The following is a 26,747-nucleotide window of genomic DNA, read 5'->3' on the forward strand; positions in this document are numbered from 1 at the left end:
TACAAAATGCAAACTGGTTTCCATATTGGAAGAGAAGGTTGAGGGTCTGGAGCAAAAGGTATCGACCCTGCATTGCATAAGAGAATCTGAAGATTTCCTGGACAGAATTCAGGATATGCTTCTACGGGCACAAGGTTCTGAAGATTCAGAGCAGGCTGCACAGTGGGGACAGGAGACCAGTGAAGAAATTTGGCAACATGTGACCTCCAGAAGAAGAAGGGGGAACGTCCATGTACCAGCAATGCAGATACAGGTAAGTAACTGTTTTCATGGTCTCTCCACAGGTACCATTGCGGGGAGTGGCCCAGATGATAGGGCTGGGGGAAGGGAGCAGAAGGAGACTCCGCCAGTTGAAAGGCATGAGATGCACTGTCCTAAGGTTGGGGGTTCCACAACCACCACTCCCAAGAGAAGGAGGCGGGTGGTGGTGGTGGTCGGGGACTCTCTCCTCAGGGGGACTGAGTCATCTATCTGCCGCCCTGACCGGGAAAACAGAGAAGTCTGCTGCTTGCCAGGGGCTAAGATTCGTGATGTGACGGAGAGACTGCCGAGACTCATCAAGCCCTCGGACCGCTACCCCTTCCTGCTTTTCCACGTGGGCACCAATGATACTGCCAAGAATGACCTTGAGTGGATCACTGCAGACTACGTGGCTCTGGGAAGGAGGATAAAGGAGTATGAGGCGCAAGTGGTGTTCTCGTCCATCCTCCTCGTGGAAGGAAAAGGGGTAGGGATCGTCGAATCGTGGAAGTCAATGAATGGCTACGCAGGTGGTGTCGGAGAGAAGGCTTTGGATTCTTTGACCATGGGATGGCGTTCCAAGAAGGAGGAGTGCTAGGCAGAGATGGGCTCCACCTAACGAAGAGAGGGAAGAGCATCTTCGCAAGCAGGCTGGCTAACCTAGTGAGGAGGGCTTTAAACTAGGTTCACCGGGGGAAGGAGACCAAAGCCCTGAGGTAGGTGGGGAAGCGGGACACCGGGAGGAAGCACGAGCAGGAGTGTGTGAGAGGGGAGGGCTCCTGCCTCATACTGAGAATGAGGGGTGATCAGCGGGTTATCTCAAGTGCCTATATACAAATGCACAAAGCCTGGGAAACAAGCAGGGAGAACTGGAGGTCCTGGCAAAGTCAAGGAATTATGATGTGATTGAAATAACAGAGACTTGGTGGGATAACTCGCATAACTGGAGTACTGTCATGGATGGGTATAAACTGTTCAGGAAGGACAGGGAGGCCAGAAAAGGTGGGGGAGTTGCACTGTATGTAAGGGAGCAGTATGACTGCTCAGAGCTCAAGTATGAAACTGCAGAAAAACCTGAGAGTCTCTGGGTTAAGTTTAGAAGTGTGAGCAACAAGGGTGATGTCGTGGTGGGAGTCTGCTATAGACCACCAGACCAGGGGATGAGGTGGACGAGGCTTTCTTCCGGCAACTCACAGAAGCTACTAGATCTGGTTCTCATGGGCAATTCAATCATCCTGATATCTGCTGGGAGAGCAATACAGCAGTGCACAGACAATCCAGGAAGTTTTTGGAAAATGTAGGGGACAATTTCCTGGTGCAAGTTCTGGAGGAACCAACTAGGGGCGGAGCTCTTCTTGACCTGCTGCTCACAAACCGGGAAGAATTAGTAGGGGAAGCAAAAGTGGATGGGAACCTGGGAGGCAGTGACCATGAGATGGTCGAGTTCAGGATCCTGACACAAGGAAGAAAGGAGAGCAGCAGAATACGGACCCTGAACTTCAGAAAAGCAGACTTTGACTCCCTCTAGGAACTGATGGGCAGGATCCCCTGGGAGAATAACATGAGGGAGAAAGGAGTCCAGGAGAGCTGGCTGTATTTTAAAGAATCCTTATTGTGATTACAGGGACAAACCATCCCGATGGATAGAAAGAATAGTAAATATGGCAGGCGACCAGCTTGGCTTAACAGTGAAATCCTTGCTGATCTTAAACACAAAAAAGAGGCTTACAAGAAGTGGAAGATTGGACAAATGACCAGGGATGAGTATAAAAATATTGCTCGGGCATGTAGGAGTGAAATCAGGAAGGCTAAATCACACCTGGAGTTGCAGCTAGTGAGAGATGTTAAGAGTAACAAGAAGGGTTTCTTCAGGTATGTTGGCAACAAGAAGAAAGCCAAGGAAAGTGTGGGCGCCTTACTGAATGAGGAAGGCAACCTACTGACAGAGGATGTGAAAAAAGCTAATGTACTCAATGCTTTTTTTGCCTCTGTTTTCATGAACAAGGTCAGCTCCCAGACTACTGCACTGGGCAGCACAGCATGGGGAGGAGGTGGCCAGCCCTCTGTGAAGAAAGAAGTGGTTCGGGACTATTTAGAAAAGCTGAACGAGCACAAGTCCATGGGGCCAGATGCGTTGCATCCGAGAGTGCTAAAGGAATTGGCAGATGTGATTGCAGAGCCGTTGGCCATTATCTTTGAAAACTCGTGGCGATCAGGGGAAGTCCCGGAAGACTGGAAAAAGGCTAATGTAGTGCCAGTCTTTAAAAAAGGGAAGAAGAAGGATCCTGGGAACTACAGGCCAGTCAGCCTCACCTCAGTCCCCAGAAAAATCATGGAGCAGGTCCTCAAGGAATCAATTCTGAAGCACTTAGAGGAGAGGAAAGTGATCAGGAACAGTCAGCATGGATTCACCAAGGAAAAGTCATGCCTGACTAATCTAATTGCCTTCTATGATGAGATAACTGGTTCTGTGGATGAAGGGAAAGCAGTGGATGTGTTATTCCTTGATTTTAGCAAAGCTTTTGACACGGTCTCCCACAGTATTCTTGTCAGCAAGTTAAAGAAGTATGGGCTGGATGGATGCACAACAAGGTGGGTAGAAAGCTGGCTAGATTGTCAGGCTCAACGGGTAGTGATCAATGGCTCCATGTCTAGTTGGCAGCCGGTATCTAGCGGAGTGCCCCAAGGGTCAGTCCTGGGGCCAGTTTTGTTCAATATCTTCATTAATGATCTGGAGGATGGTGTGGATTGCACCCTCAGCAAGTTTGCGGATGACACTAAACTGGGAGGAGTGGTAGATACGCTGGAGGGTAGGGATAGGATACAGAGGGCCCTAGACAAATTGGAGGATTGGGCCAAAGGAAATCTGATGAGGTTCAACAAGGACAAGTGCAGAGTCCTGCACTTAGGACGGAAGAATCCAATGGACTGCTACAGACTAGGGACCGAATGGCTCGGCAGTAGTTCTGCAGAGAAGGACCTAGGGGTGACAGTGGACGAGAAGCTGGATATGAGTCAACAGTGTGCCCTTGTTGCCAAGAAGGCCAATGGCATTTTGGGGTGTATAAGTAGGGGGCATTGCCAGCAGATTGAGGGACGTGATCATTCCCCTCTATTCGACATTGGTGAGGCCTCATCTGGAGTACTGTGTCCAGTTTTGGGCCCCACACTACAAGAAGGATGTGGAAAAATTGGAGAGAGTCCAGTGAAGGGCAACAAAAATGATTCGGGGTCTGGAACACATGACTTATGAGGAGAGGCTGAGGGAACTGGGATTGTTTAGTCTACGGAAGAGAAGAATGAGGTGGGATTTGATAGCTGCTTTTAACTACCTGAAAGGTGGATCCAAAGAGGATGGATCTAGACTATTCTCAGTGATAGCAGATGACAGGACAAGGAGTAATGGTCTCAAGCTGCAGTGGGGGAGATTTAGGTTGGATATTAGGAAAAACCTTTTCACTAGGAGGGTGGTGAAACACTGGAATGCGTTACCTAGGGAGGTGGTGGAATCCCCTTCCTTAAAAGTTTTTAAGGTCAGGCTTGACAAAGCCCTGGCTGGGATGATTTAGTTGGGGATTGGTCCTGCTCTGGGCAGGGGGTTGGACTAGATGACCTCCAGAGGTCCCTTCCAACTATGATATTCTATGATGTAAAAGGATAGCATCCTGTCTGGCAAGAACTCACTTATCAATAGCTGGGATGTGAAATCCTCATTTCTGTGTTTGTTCTATCACTGTAGTCCCCATTTCCCCATTGTTTGTCTGTATAATCTCTGTCTGGTTTTGTGATTGTGTCTGTCTGCTGTATAATTAATTTTTCTGGGTGTAAACTAATTAAGGTGGTGGGATATAATTGGTTAAATAATCATGTTACAATATGTTAGGATTGGTTAGTTAAATTTCAGTAAAATGATTGGTTAAGGTATAGCTAAGCAGAACTCAAATTTTACTATATAGTCTACAGTCAATCAGGGAGGGAGGGAGATGGTGGGTGGGAGAAATGGGAACAGGGAATGGGGGTGGGGAAATTGGAATCATGTTTTGCTAAAGGGGGAAATAGGAACAGGGAACGGGGGTGGGAAAATTGGAATCATGTTTGGCTAAGGGCAGGAATGGGAACAGAGGGACACAGGTGTAAGGCTCTGTGGTGTCAGAGCTGGGAAGGGGGACACTAAGGAAGGAAGGAAACTGAAATCATGCTTGCTGGAAGTTCACCCCAATAAACATCAAATCGCTTGCACCTTTGGACTTTGGGTATTGTTGCTCTCTGTTCATGCGAGAAGGACCAGGGAAGGAAGTGGGTGAAGGAATAAGCCCCTAACAGCTACAAATGTCCAGTGAAGAATTCCCCTGAAGGATTAACATACGGCATATCCTACTGGCATAAGGCTGGCTCCAGTGCCAGTCGTGCTCCCTCTCTCCTTGGTTTAAGGAGTATGTTGGGAGTGAGGAGAGGTAGGGAGTGAGGAAAGTCATGGCAGAGCTATGCTGTGCTCTGGTGATCCTCCCTCACAGACCCTACGCAGTGCTAATTTATGCTGGGACTAGCATAGATCAGCCTCCAGTATCAGGAATTCATTACCAGCTCCCTGACAATTTCTTTCCCGAGATGTATTCTCCCTGCATCCAGTGGACCTTGGTTGCAGAGGAGATGTTAGCTGGGAATATTTTACCTTTTTGTTTACTTGCTTATGTCCTTTTAGTGCATTTTTCACCTGTTGCAACACTTCATTAACTTTTATCCCTTTATTGATCTTTAAAGTATGGAGCTTTGAAATAATGTTTTGCTTTTAACCACTAATGTGCAATTTCAGGTACAGTGACTTTGTGGTGACAGTGTTTGTAACAACTTGTATGGTCACATGGTTGCAGTTAACTTTATTACATGCAATGTAGGAACTCCAAAACCAGAGGTGTGTATTAAATATAGACTGCCGAACAAAACAGATTAAAACTTTGCAATAAATCTTCCTTTTATCCATTTAATCTGTTTACCTTCTATGCATTTAATGTGCTTTAAGAACCCAAACCTTTTGCACAGATCAACTTGTAAACTCTACTTCTAGCTCAATATGTCACTATTTCTAAGGCTTGAAATTTCATGCAGAAGTAACATGCCATCCATAGTTAGCAACTGAAAATTTGTGATGAAAATAAACATGATATAGCCAGGTTTCAGAGTAACAGCCGTGTTAGTCTGTATTCGCAAAAAGAAAAGGAGTACTTGTGGCACCTTAGAGACTAACCAATTTATTTGAGCATGAGCTTTCGTGAGCTACAGCTCACTTCATCGGATGCATACTGTGGAAACTGCAGAAGACATTATATACACAGAGACCATGAAACAATACCTCCTCCCACCCCACTCTCCTGCTGGTAATAGCTTATCTAAAGTGATCATCAAGATATAGCCAGGATGCTATGCATCAGTCACAGGCCACAGAAAACATGCCTCCTCCTTAGGGGAGATTTCCTTTGCAAATCAGCTGAACCATCAAATAGCACCACTATGTTTTTGGTTAAATGGCCATTATTTTTTCCTAGCTGGGCACAATTTAAAATGCTCATCCAGGCTCAATTAATGGCCACTAACTAGACAGGCTGTGATACTTTCAGCATGCCAATCCCCCTGGTCCAAATCATGCCTGCAATGGGCCCAGCTCCCAGGCACTTTCAAAGCCCTCCTGCTGTTTTAAAATTCTCAACAAATGGCATGTAATGCAATTACCAACATAGCATAAAAATAAACAATTATGCGTCAATGTTCGTTTTGTAAGTGTCTTGTACAGATAAAAAGGGAACACAATCATGACCGGGATTAGTCATCAGACAATTATGTATTTAAGTAATTAAAACTATCATCCATTACACTGAATGCTCTAAAAATTTCCACATAATTGATGTCATACTTGTCCAGAGTGGGATTTTTTTCTTCAATACGAAATAATATTTTTCCAAATTTGAAAATTAAGCAGCCTGGCTTTAACAACACCCCCTCCAAAATTCCCCAAAAGGAAATCTGTAAATAGTCTTCTAAATAAATGTGGCTTGAAATGTAGTAATTTAGTAAGCAATCTTCAGAATGTGCATCCAAAATCTATTCTAATGTGGCCAGTAAAAGGCTATAGCTGAGACAGGTACATAGAATCTTCTGAACAAAAGAGCATTAGGGAATACGAATCTACATGAAGAAATGAAGGATGCTGGTTTGTGTGTCAGAATATAAATACAACTTTTGATTGAGAAATCTATTTTCTCCTTGGCTGGTTTTCACTTGGAACATATCACAGGCATAAAGGTGCTCAGTACCAGTTACAAACACTAAAAGATTTATTACCAAAATGGGGCTTGTTCATACAGCATGGAGCTGATGAATAGGAGGCCTGTAGTTTGATACTGGTCCACTGATGCTTTACAAGTTATAATTTCTGGACTAGAATCTCAAATGCCTGCTCCACATTCAATATTTAGAGCAGATGCAGTTTGAAAGAGTATGAGGCTTTGTTAATGTTGGGGTAGCCTGTGATACCTTATCCACTCAGGAATATGTTCGGGTAGCTTCTGAGACCTTACTCACTCAGTAGCCTCTGAGACCTTATCCATTTTGTTCCTAAGAACTCAGATCAACACTGGACTTTGTCACTTGGGCATCTTCATTTGGCATACAGCAAGTCTCAGTGAGTTGGGTATAAGGCATACCACACATTCAAAGTTACACAGCAAAACTCTTCCTTTATATATTTACAAATTACTTTACATTTACTAAACATTGAATCACATATTTGGGGATTGGCTTGGTTACTTTATAGGTTACAGTATGTTCCGTCCACACACTGCCTATGCTCGACTTTATTTTTTACCTCATCTTTATGCACCTGACTTACCTTGTCCATGGTTATCTTATTGTTGGTAAATGGTTTCCACCTCTTATCCTAGCTAGGTCAGACATTCTGTCTCTTAGCTTACTGACCTATTTACCTAGTTTAGATAGCACAAACATTCAGTTTTCAGCCTGCTGATCTATTGACCTCCCTAATCCTGTCTTCCAAAGAATATGGCCACCCACATGTTCAATTACTCTTGTCGAGCCATGCCTACAGTTACTATGAGTCATTTTGTTCCAACGCTATATCAACATGTCTTCTAATGCTTAACTGGAAAAGGTTCACCATTCTTAGGCTCTCTCTATACTGCATAAAATCCTATCTGTAATTTACGCATGGTGTATTCCCTACCCCAAAAAAGCAAATCAAACAGGTCAAATTAATCTTAGGCAATTTTTTGAAATACTGTTTTATGGCCAAACCCCGAGGTCTTCAATTAGTTTTTACTCATCTCCTACTCAGGAAAACTCCCAACACCTGCATAAGGATGGAAGGAGGGAGGCCTATGCCCACCAAAAGAGTGAGAGAAGCAAGCCAAGTTTCCCATCCACCTCAGTCCACCCAAAGCCCAGGAACAGATACACTGCCTACCCAAAGAACTGCAGAAATTTTGGCAGAAGGGCAGTGGAGTCAGCAGGACACGGAACCTCTTTATATCCTGACTATGGACCACCCAAGTAGTTACCCTAGTACTTAGGTGGATTCACTGGACAGTGGGGTTAGACTCTTAGAACAGACTATCTGGTCCTTGTACAGTCCACATGGCACTAGAGACAAATCTCTTGGGACTAGTTGTTATTCTGACCTGCTTGAAGTCACTGGCACTATTCCTATGCATAACATTAAGCAGGTGTGTGATGGGGTGTACTTGGCCCTTCGTGGCCTCCTGCTGGTGGCTCTGCAGTTCAACTACATCCCACCTCAGGAAGAGCAGCAAAGATGGGTCCTCCAGTCCTGCCTAGAAAGGCTGCATAAAAGCAGCCAATCAGCCCAGCAGGCTCAGATTAAATGGAGTTGCAGGGCCTGAGCATGTTAGTTCTCATCTGAGGCTAAAGAAGGGGGCTCTGCTCTGGACAAAAGAGTTTTCTAGGCTGCATTTGCTAAACCTGGGACTGAGAGGCCATGAAAACTCTAACCCTAGGGTAAAGGCTGAAGGCAAAGGGACCAGGTAGGATGAAGCCTGGGGAATGCAGCAGCAGCTAATTAAAGGCAGCACTATGTGGCTGCTGTTTATAAGCTCTCTGGGCTGGAACCCTGAGTAGTGGGTGGGCCTGGGTCCTGCCACTGGCAAAGTGAGCTAAGCCTGAGACAGGCACAAGATCCTGGTGAAGGCAGATAGTTTGGTGAATAGAGAGAGACTCAACGGAGCACTAAGGGGCCAGAAGAGAGAAGTAACCCTCAGGAAGTAGAGGTGGGGTCTAGCTTGAGATTGGGATTGGCAAACTTTTGCTTTGTGTTTGTCTTGGACTTGAATATATGGGAAGGGGTTTGTTTTGACTGTGGCTTTACTGGAGGGCTGAGCCACTGAAGACCTGCCTAGGAAGGTCGGCAATCTACAGGGGGAATCCAGAAGTGGACCAGGATTGCAGTACCACACCTAGCTGCTTGTAGGCACTTGAGAGATGAGTGTCCCTCCCTCCTACATGGTGGTGTTAAACTGACTACCCACTCTCAAATTTTGTCTGTATTATTTAATTAGTTTCTTTGTTTAAAAAATGAACTTATTTTTTTCAAATTTCCAGGGCATGGTGGCTAGTGACAAGATGGCTGTTAAAAATGCAAATGTATTTAAGGATTCCTGCAGCTTTTGATTCTGAGCAGAACAAAGAAAGCATTAGTACTTTTTACATATTAAAAGACTGATTAGGACTTTCAATTTCCACATGGCTTCATTTAATGGTTTTTGAGACACACACACACACACACACACACACACACACACACATCGAAAAATTGGGACCATGTATCAAAAGACCAGAGAAGCCTACTATTGCCTCAGCAACAGACAGGGACCACCATTACTGTTTAATCAGCTTTCAATAACTTTGCTATTCATAATTTGTTGAAATAAACATTAAGTGAAGGGCCCTATCTCCAAATACAGCACCAATCAGATAGCTGGAATTCCAGTCTCTCCTCTCTAATAATCTGTAGTGGCAAAAAATAGTTCTGCTATGGTGTGATAAACACACTGTCCATTAGCAATTGTATTTTTTTAAAAAAACTGCTAATAGTTTAGAATAGTATCATTATGACTAATGCTGTTGAACAATATCCTTCTGATCTTTCATTATCATTTCCATAAGCTCCAATGGCTTCCCTATCAAACAGTGGCATTTTGCACTCATAGAGAAGAGTATGTGAACTAACTTGAACTCTACTCTTTTCCAGGATCTTATTTTCAAGGTGCTTTCCAAAAGAGCCCACCCTGAATTCATGACAAGTATAATGTCAGCTAAAACAGACTATAGCAACCCTTATTTCTTGGCAGTGAGGATGACTGAACGACCTAACTGGACAATTATTGATTATCTGTCTAAACTGATTGATGTTAATTTTAATAATCTTGGATATTTCTCCCCATCATTGTTTCAGAGAGAAGTTAGTAGGTTCATCTCTTTATTCTTCCATTAGGGATAACAATATAGACCTTCAGGCTGAAGAGTTAGGAAGATTGCCAAACTACTTATGATGAAAATACAAAAGCATAGAAGTTATTTCACAAAAGTGCTTTTTGTTTTTAGCAATTGAGCTAGTATAATATTCATTTTCCAATTAATCAAAGTGTTCTTTGAACTCCATGGGATAAACATAGAAATCACTGAAAATTCTATAGAATGTAGCTTGATGTGCCGGACAAGTTATGAAATGTCACGTGTTGATGCTGATGTCAATGTTACTGCAATGGAGCAGTCTTTACCCAGAACCAAATCATCTTACAGAGCATGAACCACAATCTTCCTTTAAGTTTCCATTTGTTGGTATCCCCTGTATTAAAAGAAAAAAACAACAAGCCTTTTTCTATCCTAAATAGCATACTAACGTACAGTATCTCCAACAACATCAATTAAATATCAGATTGCTGTTCCTAAGGATGATTAATATGGACTTCAGTTCATTAAGTAGTAAGCACAGGCCCAAACTAAAAGCCTTCATCTAAGTGCCCCTAAACTCTGGGGTAGTTTGGACCCTGATCCAAACTAGGCACCAAACTATGCCACCTTAGGGCTAGATTTTCCTACAATTTAAGCATACAAATGCACATAAAATTGACCCCATCTGTTAATCAATCAGGCCCCAATCACTGAAATATTTGAACAACTTTGGGGATTTAATTGGATTCCAGGCTGGTTTATGCATCATAATTGTACAATCTTCATTTTTTAATGATGTCACAGAGAGAGAGAGCCCAGTTTGACTCTCAGATCCTAGGGTAAGTGTGCAACTTTGTAAAATGAGTAAACTTGGTTTGAAAGACATTGAGAGAAAAATAAAGTCTAAATTTTCAAACATGCACCCAAATTAGGCATGCAAATCTACACACAAGTCTGCATTCTCTGGGCATATGCCTGTACGCATACATACAGGCCTGACCTGCACATGCACATTGGAGAGTTACACTCTAAGTGCCTGGGCCCTTAGGCATGTGCATATTTGAAAATTTGGGCTTAAGTGTGGAGTCCTGAGATACCATTTTTACTAATTCACTTTCCATTTCACTTTGGCCCCAATCCAGCAATGAGATCTGTGTGGATAAACTCCTTGTACCTATACAGCAGTCACCAGGGCCCTACAAAGGGACCGAGGTGGATCCAGTTGTAGGATTGAGGGCTTTGATACCACATGATGTGGTTCTTAACTAGTGCAAAGAAAAATTATTGTAAATTAGCTAAATCCTAACCATAGAATCTAGAGATTAGAACTGAGAGTAGAGCATCACATATTTTGTTTCAACTTCACATCTCTTTCAATCCCAGCATTCAAATGAGACTATTTCATAACAATTTGTTCTACTACAAATGTAACTAATTTGATTGTATTTTTTTATTTACTTTTATGGAAAGGCGATTAGGGTTTCTAATCATATATGGTAAATACTCATTAGCTATGAAGCCGTCTGCTTTTATTCTATCTTTGGGAAGGAACAGGCTCTTGGTGCCTCACACCTGTAAATGTATTTTTTCTAACTCCTCATTTTCTTCTCTAATTACTTCTTGATCATGGGGTAAATTCTCTAAGCTGCAGTGGAAAGGAAATCATTGTCTTTTTATCCTCTCTATGGGGAATTCATTCCACTTGTTTACTGATGTGTGCGGCAGACTGAATAAAATGATTCCTAATTAGCATATATGAAATAATCATTGGTCTATCTGGAGTCATAATTAATGCATTAGGAAGAATTTACCGAGTGTCAAGGAGAAAGACATTAGCATAAATGAGCTTATTTTAGATGGGCTGCAATTGAGAGAATACTTTTCGGTAAGAATGTTTACCAAAATTAAGCAATAATAACATATCAATTTACTAAGAACCATTAGCATGCATGATTTGAACTGTTAACTTTTGCAACTAAGCTCCATTTCCTCCCTTTAAACACCTTGCTAGCCAAAGTATGTTGCTGGCATCTTAATATATTTAAACCACAGTAGTCAAAGGGTGAAAAAATCTGCTGTCAACAGTTGCTTAAACTGTTATTTAACATCTTCATGGACCTTGAGAAAGCAGATACTGCTTGAGTCTTAAATTCACCGTATATGATGAAAATAAGGCTTTATTGCTTAGCAGATGCTCCTTCTCAGAGTATAACCTGTAAACAAAAGCAAAACAGGATGTTCATCCTCAAACAGGTTAATGTGTCTAAATAATTTTCACTTCTGTACTGTCAGAGAGATGAAGTGACAAACTGGGTGTGAGGTTTGAAGATTATCATTCCCATATTCCTTAGTCACTTACCTGTAAATCTGGGACCTAACCTAACAAATCTGATAGCTTGCAGCTAGATTTTAATTTCTAGACAAAGAATGGGGAGGAGTGCTATACTTAAAAAGTTAAGAGGCTCGCTTTTGGAAACTATCATATGTGGATACACAACAAGCAGGACATCATTTCAGGCCTAATTTTTACTGTAAATGATGATCTAAAGAGGTGAGTTATGCACAAAAGCAAAACATACACACACCTCTTGAGTTTCTTGAAGCACTGGTTCAACTGTGATAAACTGATTTAAAATAGCAGACCTGATTCTTACTCCAATATAAATCACTGGGCTTACACTAGTGATACACTGATGTAACTTCAGTGACTTAGGAGAGATCAGAATGAGCTCCAGGGTGTAATATTGCCTCAAAGCAGTTAGCCTGTGTCTCATCTCAGTTTCTACAGTTTAAATCTGGAGTAATGCCACTGAAGTAATGCAAAACCAGTGTACACCCAAGAAGAATCATGGCCAGTGAGTAAACAGTCCACATGCAGATTGCAATGGTCCATCTGACATCTCCTTCCATTGGTCCCATCTTCTTTATATTTTGTTGTCTGGGGTGAGACAGGCATGTTGGGTTTCCTTAAGTCACATGTTTGCTGAAGTTTTTGCTTTTGGTTCTTTGCTTGTGATATTTAAGCTAGAGCATCAGGACTGAAATATGGAGCACTGCTCATGAGCTGTACATGAGTGAGGCTGTTGGAAATGATAAACTATGCAGATCACGCTTGTCTGTAGCTGTAGGAAGCGTAGTCTTTCCCTAGCTAAATTTAGAGCTAATAATTGTTTAGTCAGTTATATTACTATTTGTGTTTGGTCAAATGATTTACAGGATCAATAGTAACATGACATGGAAGATATATTGACAAGATCTGTTTTTATAGCTAGAAAATCCTATATATTGATTTTTAAAAAACAGCCACTTTCTGAAGTGAAGTGGAAAAGTGTGTGTGGAGGAGAAAAATAATCACACTAAGTGATGTTATATATAGTTCAAATGAATATAGGAATTCAATGTATTGTATAGGATCATTGCATGGGTTAAAGAAGAGCAAAGGGCAAGGGAAAATTGGAAGATCCAGTAATGTGCTGGCACGGGGGCGGGGAATCCTATTTTAGTCTATCTTGCTGCTTTTATTGCATTCATGGACTTAATATATTTAGCAATAAAATTCTTGTCTGACCTTTTCTAATCAAGCTGGGAGTCTTGATACTATTGGGTGTATATGTGGAATGATTGAGATATCCCATAACCACCTATTTATTTGTGCCTGTCCTGGACGAACTAGAGTATCTAGTGGAAGCTATATTTCCAGAATTACATGCAAACCACTGTAAGTGCTGCTAACGAACACCATACTTTCCACTGACACTTGGGCCCCATGATAAATGGTGTAGCAAAATAAGGCTATTTCCTCCAGAAAGGTCAATGGCCAAAGAACTGATTAGCAGGGTAGCTGTTTATGGAGACATGTTAGTATGATGGAATAAAGAATTTGCTTCATTTTTCTCTTGTGCGTCCATGCGGTAAAATAAGCTGCAAGAAGGGGGAGAAGTCCACTGGCCTGATCCAGGCAAAAAAGTCATCTCAGTGGCTTGTCTACATTACCCGCTGGACTGACGGACAGCAAACGATCCAGTGGGGGTTGATTTATCGCATCTAATCTAGACGCGATAAACCGACTGCTGAGCGCTCTCCCGTTGACTCTGGTACTCCACCAGGGCGAAAGGCGCAGGCGGAGTCTATGGGAGAGCGTCAGCTGTTGACTTACCTCAGTGAAGACACTGTGGTAAGTAGATCTAAGTATGCTGACTTCAGCTACGTTGTTCACGTAGCTGAAGTTGCGCAACTTAGATTGATTTCCACTCCCCTAGTGTAGACATAGTGGAAACCCCTTGGGTGATAAATCCCACTGAAGTGGGAGACTATCATTATCCTGCTGGGGCAAGAACTGATGCCTATGAAATCCAGCAGCCACAAGAGTTATTCCCTATTCTAGAGTGTTCTTACACTTTCAGGAGAAGGCTAATTTTTAAGCAGTATATATAGTATGGGATTTTCTATCCTCATCAGTAAAAGTCAGAGGGCTTGTCAGCATATGGCATTTAGGCTCAGAGGAATGAATTTAGGGTTAATAAATCATGCCACTGTGCTCCTCTCACGTTCTACTATGGAGGATAAAGCTGTTTCCCAGCAGTCTGAATGTCAGTCATCTAAGGAAGAAATTTAGAAGCAATACGTGTCCTCATGTTGTCACTCATTGGCCGAACTCTGAAACAGAGCTGTTAGCCAATGAGATGACGTTTCCAAAGACCATGTTTTCTTGGAGTTCATGTTCTCTGCCTATAAAACTGGCAGTTGAAATATATGTCCTGAAGGTAAGAGAGCATCCACCTCCTGCCTGCAGCAGAACTCAGGTGGGGATTGGCGCTGCCTCACCTCTAACACAACTCCAATGGAAAGCTTCCTTCAGGCAGCTCTAGGCGAAGAACAGGGAGCAGGCCTCCACACCAGACAGCTGGGCAACCGAGCCATCCCTAAGGCTGTAGGAACTGGTACAGGTTGCATGGCCTGCAGCACAGAGGGGGGACCAGGCCCAAAGTGCCAGAGGCAAGGAAGATGTATTTCCTGCAGATCCATGATTTCCTGACATAGAGCAATCCCATTACTTGAGATTTTTTTTTAAAAAAAAAGACACTTTGAACAAAGCATTAAATATATTTGTTTTGTAGAACAACTAGATACTGGAAGTGGACATTGGACTAACTTTGATATGGTAGGGGCTCACCTAAGCACTGCTTTATGTTAGCTTCTGGAGGCACAAACCTGTGTGCAGTGGATTGTCTCTCAGGGGAGACTGCACTGCTTTTGTGCCAGTGCACTGCTGTCTCCTCTAGGTATGGGCTGCAGGGGCCCAAAGAGTGGGCAGGACTTGCTGGGGAGAGGTTACCGTTGATTCCATTCACCCCCACCATGGGCTGCTAAGAACCTAGTCAGAAACGAAAGCTGCCCTCCTCACAGAGGAAGTATAGCCTGCCTTCCGGAGAGGAAAACCCTTGTGCAATAGAAGATGCCTCCCTGGCACAATGAGGTGTAATTTGTAACCTTGATTAGTGGGAGTGAATCCAGAGGCTCAAGTAAATGGAAGCAGCAGCAGGAGGAGGAAGAGAATAGAATCTTATTTACTAAAAGTAGAAGGAAGGCCCTGAAACAGCCTTATTTTGGCACCCGGGCTTGGGAGAAGGGGTGAGCAGCTCTCCTGCTCTCCTTTAGGTACTGTGGTGAGCTCTTTTTCCAGTTTCAGTCCTCTTTAACCTCTGGAACTCTTTCCTAGGCATTTCTCATTTTCCACTTCTATGACTCTGATTGGCCCAGCATCCCCATTCTATAATGTCAGGTCAAGAACTTTTAGCCACAGTTCTTTATGAGGGATTATGTTAGGATCCGTGGTGCGAGAATCAAATTTGCAATTGTACACTTTTGTTGCACACCAGCATCTTTTTTAGTCCCCATTTTCAGAAACTGACATCTCTGGGAATTTTCCTAGCATATTCGTTGCTTTAATGTGTTCTGATGCCCCTGTTTTTAAGCATGTCTGACTTTGCTGCCAAAACTTAGGATGATAGGTATGGAGAATTATCCTCAGAAAATAGATCTGTTTCGCAAGGGCTTTTACATTTCAAAAGCAATATTAAATATTTTAGTTTGGATAACTATGGTATCAAGCATCACTTAAGGGAAAGCCAGAACTGTGCTATTCAGTCAGAAGCCCTTCCCTGGGCTAGTGCAGAGCTGCACTATTCCAGGGGGAGCTCCAGGGGGCAGCATCTCCAAATCTCTCCCACACTCAGGAGCAGCACCCTATGAAAATGAAGTATACTTCCCCTTCTGCAGGCTAGCGTGCACTGAGCAGGGCCATTACTCGGCTTCCTTTCCCCTCCTGATGGAAAGGGCAGGGCCTTTACTTGGCTTCCTTTTTCCTCCTGTCACCCAGAAGGCAGCAAACCTGGGGTTTAAGAGCGTGCCGGGTCACAATTGGGCCTAGTGACTGTACTGGAGTCATGACAAGTGCAGGGTCCTTGCATTCTTGCACTCCACCGAAGAGTGCAAGGGTCAGGCGCTTCTATCCCAGCATCTTTTGCCTATAAAATGCAAAGTAAAGAAATACCTTTTTCAAAACCTGAAGGAGAGCTTGAAAGATTGTCTTTCTCACCAACAGAAATTGGTCCAATAAAATATATTCTTCCCCCCGCAACCCCCCCACTTTTTCTCTCTAATATCCTGGAGCTGTCATGGCCACAACCACACTGCATTTTTTTAAAACATTAACCTTTGCTGCTAAGGAAAGTGGGCTCAAATGGGCTGCACCCAGTTGGTGTTTTTGGCCCATTCACTAGGGATGGTATGCATGCAGTATATGAGGCATGGTATTTTTGCAGGTCTGCCTTTGAACCACAGCATTTTTCTCTGAGCCTGCATTCACTGCATAATTGCAATATAAGAATGAAAATGCTTTTTTTGTAATTCAAAAAGTAGCTTATGGCTTCACACAATTAAAATGGCTAAAATGAAACAGCTCAACTCTTTGAAATGCATAGTAAGCTAAGTAGAAATTCATCAGTGAATGCACTTTAAGAGACAGTAGTAACGTAGGAAATGCAAGATACGGGTGCAACCTCAATTAATCCAAGAGGTGATTAAATTAAAAGTAGCTTTTAAATTAGTTCTATCACTGTCATCATAAATGGTATGTTTTGATCTAATAACAGCTCGGCCCATTTAATAGCAGATGGGAATGGTCCTTTACTCTTTAGCCATGGCTGCCCTCAGATATGTGTATTTGTGTCCTGCAAAATCACTTATTTTACAAGGTATGTAGTGCACTACTCTCCTGTGTTAGCTGAGTCCAGGCACCTGACTCCAGAAACCACAGCACTTTTTTTACATTCACGTGTTGTTGGCTTTTTAACTGATGCATGCAATTTAGAGAAAAGATGAGAAATCGTTTTCATATGACCTGTCCAGACGTCCAACAACTCAAAGAAAAAAAAAGAAGAAAGTATTGCAGGGGCCAAACTGGATTCCATGTTTATTATGTTCTTGCTGGGAAGGTGTGAAAGGTTGCAACTAATATTCTGGCCTGCTCCTGTGTTTAATTAAGTAGCCTGAAGACAAATTTGAGTGCTGTTACTCAGAAATGTGCTGACCTCCTACAGCTTGGGCTATCGTCCAGATCACACAGTCATTGGAACTTCTTTACTATTCTTAACAGAACATGAATTAATCCTCTCGACTTTCATATGAGATTGTTAATTATTATCCCCATTTTACAAATGGGAAACTGAGGCACAGATCATTAAGTCATATAGTAAAAGTGTTGATTATCAAACCAGGAGTTCCAGCTCCCAGCCCTGTGGTCTAACTGACATGCTATTTCTCTTCACTTCCCCTATCCCTGCCATTGTAAAATACCTGGTGACACTTACAATCCTCGATGGTCTAATATCACCACATGGCTCCTTGTGAGATTAGCCAGCCTACTCAGGAATGATCAACAGCAAGTTTGAGATTGAGAAATCAAATCCCAGGATGATCTGTGTCTCGCCTTTCCAGTTTTTACAAGAGGCTGTATTAGCATTTTCTGAAATATGAAGATTCATTGAGCAGCTGTACTATTGAATCCCTGGTAATAGTGTGATTCTGAATGCACAGATTAAAAAAAAATATTGAAGTCCATTTTCATGCAAATAGTAAGGTTTGTTCTTTTAAAACAAATAAATTGTGTATTCCCCCCACAACCACACAACATGCTGCCAGAATTCACACAACCCCTTTTCTATCCCCTCATCGTTAATAGAATCTAATTATCATGCACATGAGCAATGTGAACTTCCAGCAAAAGGGGTGGATGCTACCAATAAAAAAGCCTACCTTGCTCTCAGTGAATGCAATTCATGTCTCACCGCCCCCCACCATTAATTTTCAAGCCCTGGGATTGCAGTAATTTATGTATAAAGAGGCATGTTGATGTGTTTATTACTCCACAATAGAGTTCAATCTTGTAAGATTATGAGCAACTGCAGTGCTCATCACCACCTCACAAGACATAGGTCAGCAAAACTAGGGCCTGATACAACACCGAACAAAGTCAATGCCTAGAGAACTGTCAGTCTCATCCTGCTTTTATTGAAAACTTTTCATTACCCCTAATTTTTCAGGCAACTATATTATCTCCCACATGTCCAGGCCTGGAACCATATACAATGAGATTAAAACTTCATATTGAGCCTCATTAATGATCCTTCTGTTTTACATTGTGATCCTTGGTGATGTTAGATTGTTTGCTCTTTGAGAAAGGAACTGTTTATTCTATTTTTATATAGCACCAGAAACAATGGGATCCTGGCCTCGTTTGGGCCTCAAGGTGCTCCCACAACTTGTGTAATTAATAATGTATTTAGGAGAGGACTTATTTTATCTCCCCAATAACGCTTCAGTTCTACTGTTACCATCATATCACTGGAATTTAGTACCCTAGCTGTGCCCTGTTTCTAGCCAGTGCTTCCCACTCTTTGGATCAGCACTGGTACTATATAGGTCCTAGGTGGATGTGAGCTTGTAACTCCATTGCTTTGCTGCAATTCTCCTCAGCCTCTCCCCCTGCATAGCCTTTCTGTTACTGGGGCCTTTGCCCACGCTGAGAGAATCTGTCCTAGTGCCTTGGCCACCATATGGTAACCAGCTGACACACACATGCTAAATATCATTTGGGGTGTTGGAATAGGGTGGCAAGGTTTTCTATTGACCACTAGGTTAGCAGGTGATGGAGACCTGTCTTAGAATGCTGATTTACTGTGTCCACTGCAGTCTCTTAACCCTACTTTGGATATAATGTTAGTTCAGAGAATCACTGAACTAATGTCTGGAACAGCGAAACCATGGCAACATCCTAGATTGAGTCTAAAAGCTTATGTTGAGTTTTTATTGTTTCAACTACTAATAGAAGAAGGACCACAGGAAGATGGATGAGTTTTTGGGCACTATCCTAGAGTGTGTGTGTCCTTTGCTGAAGGTGGAGTGAGGATTCAGCCTCTTCAGAGGTTAATTTTATTCTAAGGCATTCAGGGGAATCTCTGATTCATGAAAAGTACCAAAGGATTGTCACCATCCACAGACAGTTGATAGCACCTTGGCTTTAAAGATTGACTCTGAATGACCCACAGAGTAAATTGCATGGAACTCCATTTTATCTGTTCCAAAAGGATAAATGGTTCAGTCAATGCTAGCATGATTTGAACCTGAATTTCTAGGGAATCTAACCTAGTTCAAGCCTAAGGCTTAGGTCAGTAAACCAGATCATCCAACTGCAGCTTTGCATAACTCATGTGAATGGCTTTTGGTTTGACTTTTTTTTTTTTTTTTAATAGTGGCAAACCTCTTCCAGTGCTTATGGGTGGACTCGGTGATTGGACAGGCCAGTTCACTCCATCTTAATATCATTCTATCATTCAACGTTAAAAAGTTGTCACTTATCCCTTATATAATTAGTCATGGTATTTGCAGAATTTTCTGCAGTTAGAATGGAAAATGATTGAAAACATCACTCCGTTTAAATGGTTAAATGTGGTAAATAACAAGTTTTTAATGTTGCCCACTTTGGAGGAGACGGGGGAGAGAAAACGAATACCATTAGAAGAAAACAAGGACATGGCTTGACTCTGATGAGCCAGTACATTGCTACAGCATAATGATGATTATATAATTCATTGAGTTCTGTAATCACAATACAATGCTGCATCATAACACCATGTACCAATGCCTGAAACAAATTCAGGGGTTCTAAGGCTATTCTAGCATACATGGGCAGTCCAGTGAATGTGAAGATGAGGGACAACTGTTAACTCTCTGGCTGAATAGGGCCTGATTTTCATAAGTGTCGAGCACCTGTAGTTCCCATTAAAGCCGATCCATGTGGTGGTGCTTGCATGTGTGAAAATCAGTGCCAATGTAAAATAGAAAATCGCTGACCCATTTTGCAGACAAATTAGAATGAATAAATACAGAAAATGTCTCAAATTAGGATTACCAGAGAAAAGAATGGATAATGCCTGGCGGGTAAAGGCTAAATATCATTTATATCTCCAGCTCATCTACATATATACAAAATTTATGTCATATAATGTCTGCATTAACATTTATAGCATACATTTTGTGTGTCATTATTTCTTGGCACATTACGGTGACTTATGACTCCTAATGTTGCTTTTGCTGGTAAAAGTTAACTGGTGGGAGTTTTAGATTAGAAGTATCTAGGTACTAATAGAGCAGCCATGTCTGGATACTTTGTGGTGCTCCCAGAATGCTCAGTGGTCTGCCATTACTTAATGCACTTTCGGAAGTTCATTCTGGGACTAGGTAAGTGTATGTGGCTATTAAAACACCCTTATGATGGTTGGTGTCTCCATGTTGGGAGCACACCAACCCTTACATATCAGTAAGGAGTAAATAAATCCAAACGAAACCTTTGAGATTTTGAAATGTTTGGATTTTCCATTTCTATCTTTTTTTTTTCTTATGGTATCCAAGATTGATAAAATACCAAATTATATCCCCGTCCTCAAAACACTCCTCTCATCATCCCACTAGTTTTTTGGGGGTGCAGCGATTTCACAACCTAATGTGGAACCATGGAGTCTCTCATATCCAGGGTTCTATCACAGGAGAAATGAGCTGCCACTATCCAGATGTCCAGAGAAAGGACTGGGAGGAAATGTGTGGATCTATTGACCATCTACCTTCCCAGCCCAAAGAATGCAGGAGGATGTAGCAAATCAATGAAAATGCTGATAAAGGATCATTGGCCTGAGTGCTCATAAAAAAAATAAGTGTTAGAAGGGAGCATGGTCCTGCTGAGGAGAGGAGCATCTTGTGATGGTGGGAAGGAGGGCACTCTTTAGGGAGAGGATCATGAAGATTGTGAGGTCAGTAGGCAGTTGTGGAGGGGCAAGTCCCTAAAGAGAAAAATGCTGAGTAAATATGGATGTTTACATAAAGTGAACCCAAACTTGGAAACATTTGAGGATCACCATGCCTAGTATTTATGGCTTCTCTATTTTAAGATAAAATGTTTGTTTAGTTGTCCCCTTTGTATCCCATTTATTAAGTTAACAAGAAATGAGCCTTTCATCTGAATCCTTCAAACTTCAGGGGATTGGATAAAATACAATTCAGATAAAACCATTCTTAATTTTAATTTTGAGAAGGCTGTCTAAAGCACAGGACTAGGACTTGGTAGACGTTGGTACTAGTCTAGGTTCTGCCACCTACTTACTGCACATTCTTGACCAACTCATTTCACCTCTGTCTATGCCTCAGTTTTCCCATCAGTAAAGTAGAGAGAACAATAATTTTCTCTATCACATAGCATGTGGTGAGTATTAGTTCATTAATGCTCACAAACACCTCTTGATTCTCAGATGGAAGGCCCTATTGGAATGAAAAGTCTGTTATATGATTCTTATTTTGCAAAACCAACCCTTTACTAACAAGGCTTGTAAAAACGAAAACACAGACTCCTCAGCTCATCTTTAGTTAGTACTACCTATCATTGCAGAGTACAAATTGTACCTCTTGTTCTTCCCCCTACAAAATCCTGATAAACATTTTTAATGGTAATAGTGTAATTATCTTTGATTAGTGACTGTGCTAACTTAAAAAAAAAAGTAAAGTAGATGTTGATTACCAAGCAGTAATGTAGTACTTTCATGCACAGCTATAATTCCACTCATGAATATATATCAATCTTATGCATCAGTTGTTATCCTTACTTGCAATTAAAAGACACTAACCAATGCCACTTCATCTTGAATTAGGAAACTTAAGGAAGAACAGAGATGTCCAGAGTGTAGGAAATTTCTGGATAGTACCAAATCCATCAAGCTCTTATTCAGTTTCCCTATTTGAACTGGTCTCTGTGCATTTTACCTACTCAAAATGTAGCAGAGCACAGAACAGACAGCAACAGCCAGAGGTAATATAGGCAGATGATGGTAGCATCAGGTGGTAATGTAAGTAAATGGAAACAGTGGTTCTAGGAAGTCACATAAGAGTGGTGATAGGGATTGGTGCATTGCTACAGCAGCATATGAGGATTTAGGAAACAGAGAGAAGATGACCTGCATGAAATAGAGTGACTTGGAGGGAGAGGGGGTGGCCTGCAAATAGAAGAGTGAAGGTAAAGGGCACAGTATCTCCTACACTACACTATGTCTACACAGCAATGTAAGCCTGGGCTCCGTGTATACACACTCCAATTGTGTTAAACTCAGGCTCGAACCTAGGGTCCCAGGACCCTGCAAGGCTGGAGGGTCTGAGCCCATGTTAAGCTGGGACCTAGCAAAGCAATAGGGCTTGGGCCCTGTGTGCATGCGGCCCCAACATGACTTGGGTATCAGAAGTCTTCCAGGTGTACCCCAGAGTTCCTTGGGCAACTGCCTTAGTCCTCTCTCTTCAGACAATTTGTGGTGCAGCCTATTGCACTCTATTGCAAATGGCAGCCACTCAGATCAGCGTTAATCCATTGTTTGCTGCCCAAGGTCCCTGCGTATGCACCCCCAGGAAAGGTTGGAGGGCCCGGGCCAGAGAGCAGAGTGGGGTCTAAGCAGCTGCCCTGCAGGGAGGGGGAGTGGCAGAGGTGTTGATTTCCAAATCAGGAGTAATTACCCCCAGCCAACGAGGTGGGACTCCAGAGAATGACACAAGTATTGTAGTGCTGAAACATAAGTCTAAGTTCCGGTGGTTATAGCAGCCTCCCATGGAACACTTGCTCTAGTGGTTGTATTTATGATACAGCTCAGCCTTGTGCTATTTTCAAGCTGTTTCATATTATTTAATAGGCTGTTGTATATTGGATTGAATGCATCAGACCTTCATAATCAACCGCTCAAATTTCAATTTTCTCATGCAGTGTATAAATTGAACTTTAAGATTTGTGATTCATTGAAAGGTGCTTCTGTTACTTTTGCATTCCCTTTGTTTCCGTTTCAAATCATCACACTGAACAAGAGCTCACTGAAAAGCAATTGGAGAAAAGTAACAGTCAGCAGATTTGGTGCCGTATTCAGACTCCATTGTGCGGAGAGAGGATCTTCTTTCCATTAAACTCAAAAACAGACTTGTTCAGGAAAATAAAGAGGTAGAACTAGGAAATATGTAGGTCCAAAGTCAATGTTTGTTTAATCAACAGAAATGGGCCCCAAATCATCCATTTGACTACTTTGACTCAGTGGAGCATCTATTTTATACCAGTGTGGGACCAGATCCAGGTTTAATTCTGAATCCACATGGCATGACTAAAGCTCATCTCTATCTAAAAAGTTGAAGAAATTAGTCAGGAATGATTTACCCTTAGAAGGAATGCCCAGTAATGAGACTATGGGCTGTCTGGGCCCAGTCCAATGTGCCAGATTCCCACTGAGTTCAGCAAGAGTGGGCTTGCACAAGCTGGTTTGCAGGAGACAGACCATATGAAGAGCACCAAAGCTGCTTTACCTTTATACATCCACTCTTTGATCTAAATGTTATTGTCTTGAGAAAATTGCCAGTTTGCTTATTTGTGGCCCAGCTGTACACCTGTGCAAGGGTTACCCCCAATTACTCCAGTTTCCTGCTCCATCTTTGGATGTCTGCATTATTCCTAGGCTTCTGCTTTATGACAGAGAGTGAAGGCAGTGAAGTGTCAGTTTTACAGAAATAACACATGAGAGCTGAATTCAGCTAGTTTTCCAGTTAAATTATGCCCCCCCCCCCACCCTAAACTGGGTTTACGTTAGGTTCAAGTACACTCTGAATAGATCCCTTGACCTTTCTAGGATTTTCTTGGTCTAGGAAGAACAGATTATTTCTAATTCATTCTATCCTACATAAAAAGGCAATGGATTACAGATGCCTTGGTGGGGTTACTTTTCCTGAGATCATACTCTTAAGCTACTTCAAATTTGATTTAATATTTGTATGCTTATTTCCCTCATCTGCAAAAACACTGGACTTCTGTGCAATTAATAAAACTCTTTAAAAAATCTAGCCAAACCAATCAATATCTTTCTTCCATCTCGCTACTGCATTTTGGTATTTAATTGATGATATTTTCCAAATGGTGGCAACACACTTGTGACAATGAGGTTATGACACTAGCTCAGATGGATTTACTGCAGCATTGTACAGTCAATGGCTTTGAAATCGGAGATGTGACCCAGCACAGTGATAATAAATAAGAATTATCAAAAAGTCACCTTCTCCTTCCCAGTTAGTATAATCAAGCCTGGAGTGCAACTTGCAAGCACTGACCAAGCCACAATTTCAGTGTGGTGCAAATCCTGCCCCCTTCCTATCCATTCTGGGGACATGGTGTATTTTGGACCATGGACCATAGTAGAGTGGGTGGGCTGTTGGGTGCCCTATTGTACATAAAACTTGGCTGGCCCATCCACTAAAGCCTTATTATGCAACAACTAATCCAAAAAAAAAAAGAGAGAGAGAGAGAGACAAAAACAAAGAACTGGAAGACTGACAGTTCAACAAATCATATTTTAAACTGTGACACTTTAATATTCTGGGTAAATAAAGCTTTGAGCAAAAAGTATTTGTGCATCGTATTTGACTTGCACTATTTAATGTAACAAATTGGCCTGTATGCTTCACAATGGAAAAAAAAATTAGTTACACAATTGCATATGCAAAATATTTGTGCAGTCATGTCAATACACATTTATAGTATCTTTGCATATGACTATTAGATAATCATGCATGCAAGGGTCCATGTCTGATTACTTGTGCATGGAGTTAGCCAAATTTTGCATGCAACTGCAGTAACTGTTCAGGGAAATTAGGCATGGAATTTCACACCTTTCTTGAAAATCAAACCCTATATATTTTCCCATATTTCTGAATTAATTCCACATTTGTAGCCTGATCTCCTTCTGCCCATACTTACACAAAATTCCAATTCCCTTTTGCTTAAGTAAGGATGACATAATCAGACCCTAGACATTTGTGATTGGTTGCTATCCATTTAAGAGTGGGGCAGGCTGGGAACTCCCCCCCAGGGACAAAATAAGAAAAGCTACTCGAGGAAAGCCAGTTTGGATTGGCTCTGGTGAAGGAAATATTTACAAGAACTGTTGTGAGGGCGCTAATTTGAAGATATGGATTGTCCTTCATATTTTTTTTTGATTGGTTAGTTGTGGGTTTTGTTTGTTTGGGGTTTTTTTTGGCTAATAAACTGAGATTTATCCTTTGTGTCCCTTGAGTCTTTGCAATTCTTAACCTTAACCTTAATACCTTCAAAGCTTAACCTGTAAGTTCCAAATGACCCTGTGTCACAACATATAAATATATGATCAGATCTTTCATGATAATGTCTTTCCTCTATTGCATTTTTCTGGTCTCTTGCTTTACCTAGTGTGCAGTTGTATCTATTGCATAACTCATCTGCATGACAATGGCTTTTCTCTCTCTAGTGAATAAAGTTTTAGCTTCTGTTTAAAAATACATGTTATCTTAGAGTTACGGTTCAGTAACCATAAAGAAAGAAAGAGACACAAAAACTGATGTTACTGATGAGAGAGAGAGTTTACCTTTAAAAAAAGGTCTTCGGGCAAGATAAATTAATTTTCATTGTTGAAAATAGACTTTAATTTCAGTACTTTAAAAGGTAATCAACTCTATAATTTAAAATTACAGCAGTAAATAACAAATTTTAAATCTGAAACAACTTCACATTGTTGGCAACAGTAAGAGGACATAGTAATTCTCACATCAAAATAAGTTATTAAAACTTGGAAAGCTCAGACAGTGAACAGGCCAAGAGAATAAATGAAAACTTCAGTGCCAACTAAAAGCAGAGAAGTGCTCCATCCAGACAACCTCCAGTATTACTTTTCTTCTTTTCTTTTAAAAAAAAATTGTTAATTTTAGCATTTGTGAAATGTGCTGAAAATGACAGTCCTGATGAATGAAGTCCTCTGTTCACAGAGCATAGGGAATTCAGGAGGCGATTTTTCAAAGGAGCAAAGAAGAGTTAAGCTCCCAACTCTGAATGATTCCTCCCCCCTTTGTCCTTTGAAAATCTCCTCTCTATTCACCGATGTCCTGAGCCTATAACGATTTACACATGACCTTAATTTTATGCTCTGAGTAGCCCTATTGAAGCCATTGGAACTAAACACAGTGTATAACAGAGGTGGGCAAACTACGGCCCTCAGGACCGTCCTGCCCGGCCCTGGAGCTCCTGGCCGGGGAGGCTAGCCCCTGGCTCCTCCCCTAATACCCCTGCTCCCCCGCAGCTACGCTGCCGCACGGGCAGCACTCTGGGCAGCGGGGTTGCGCGCTCCTGCTGAGCAGAGTGACAGCATGTCTAGCCTGGCTGCACGGCGCGGCTGCCAGACATGCTGCTCTGAGCGGCATGGGCCGGGGCCAAGACCGGGGGGTTGGATAAAGGGTGGGGGAGTCCCGGGGAGCAGTCAAAGGACAGGGAGCAAGGGTTGGTTGGATGGAGCGGAGGTTCTGAGGTCAGGGGATGGGGATCGGGGGGGTTGGATGGGGGTGGGATCCAGGGAGGCGGTTAGAGGCGGGGGTCCAGGGAGGGG

The sequence above is a fragment of the Natator depressus genome, chromosome 6, assembly GCF_965152275.1.
Source record: "Natator depressus isolate rNatDep1 chromosome 6, rNatDep2.hap1, whole genome shotgun sequence".
In the NCBI taxonomy this organism is placed as follows: Eukaryota; Metazoa; Chordata; order Testudines; family Cheloniidae; genus Natator; species Natator depressus.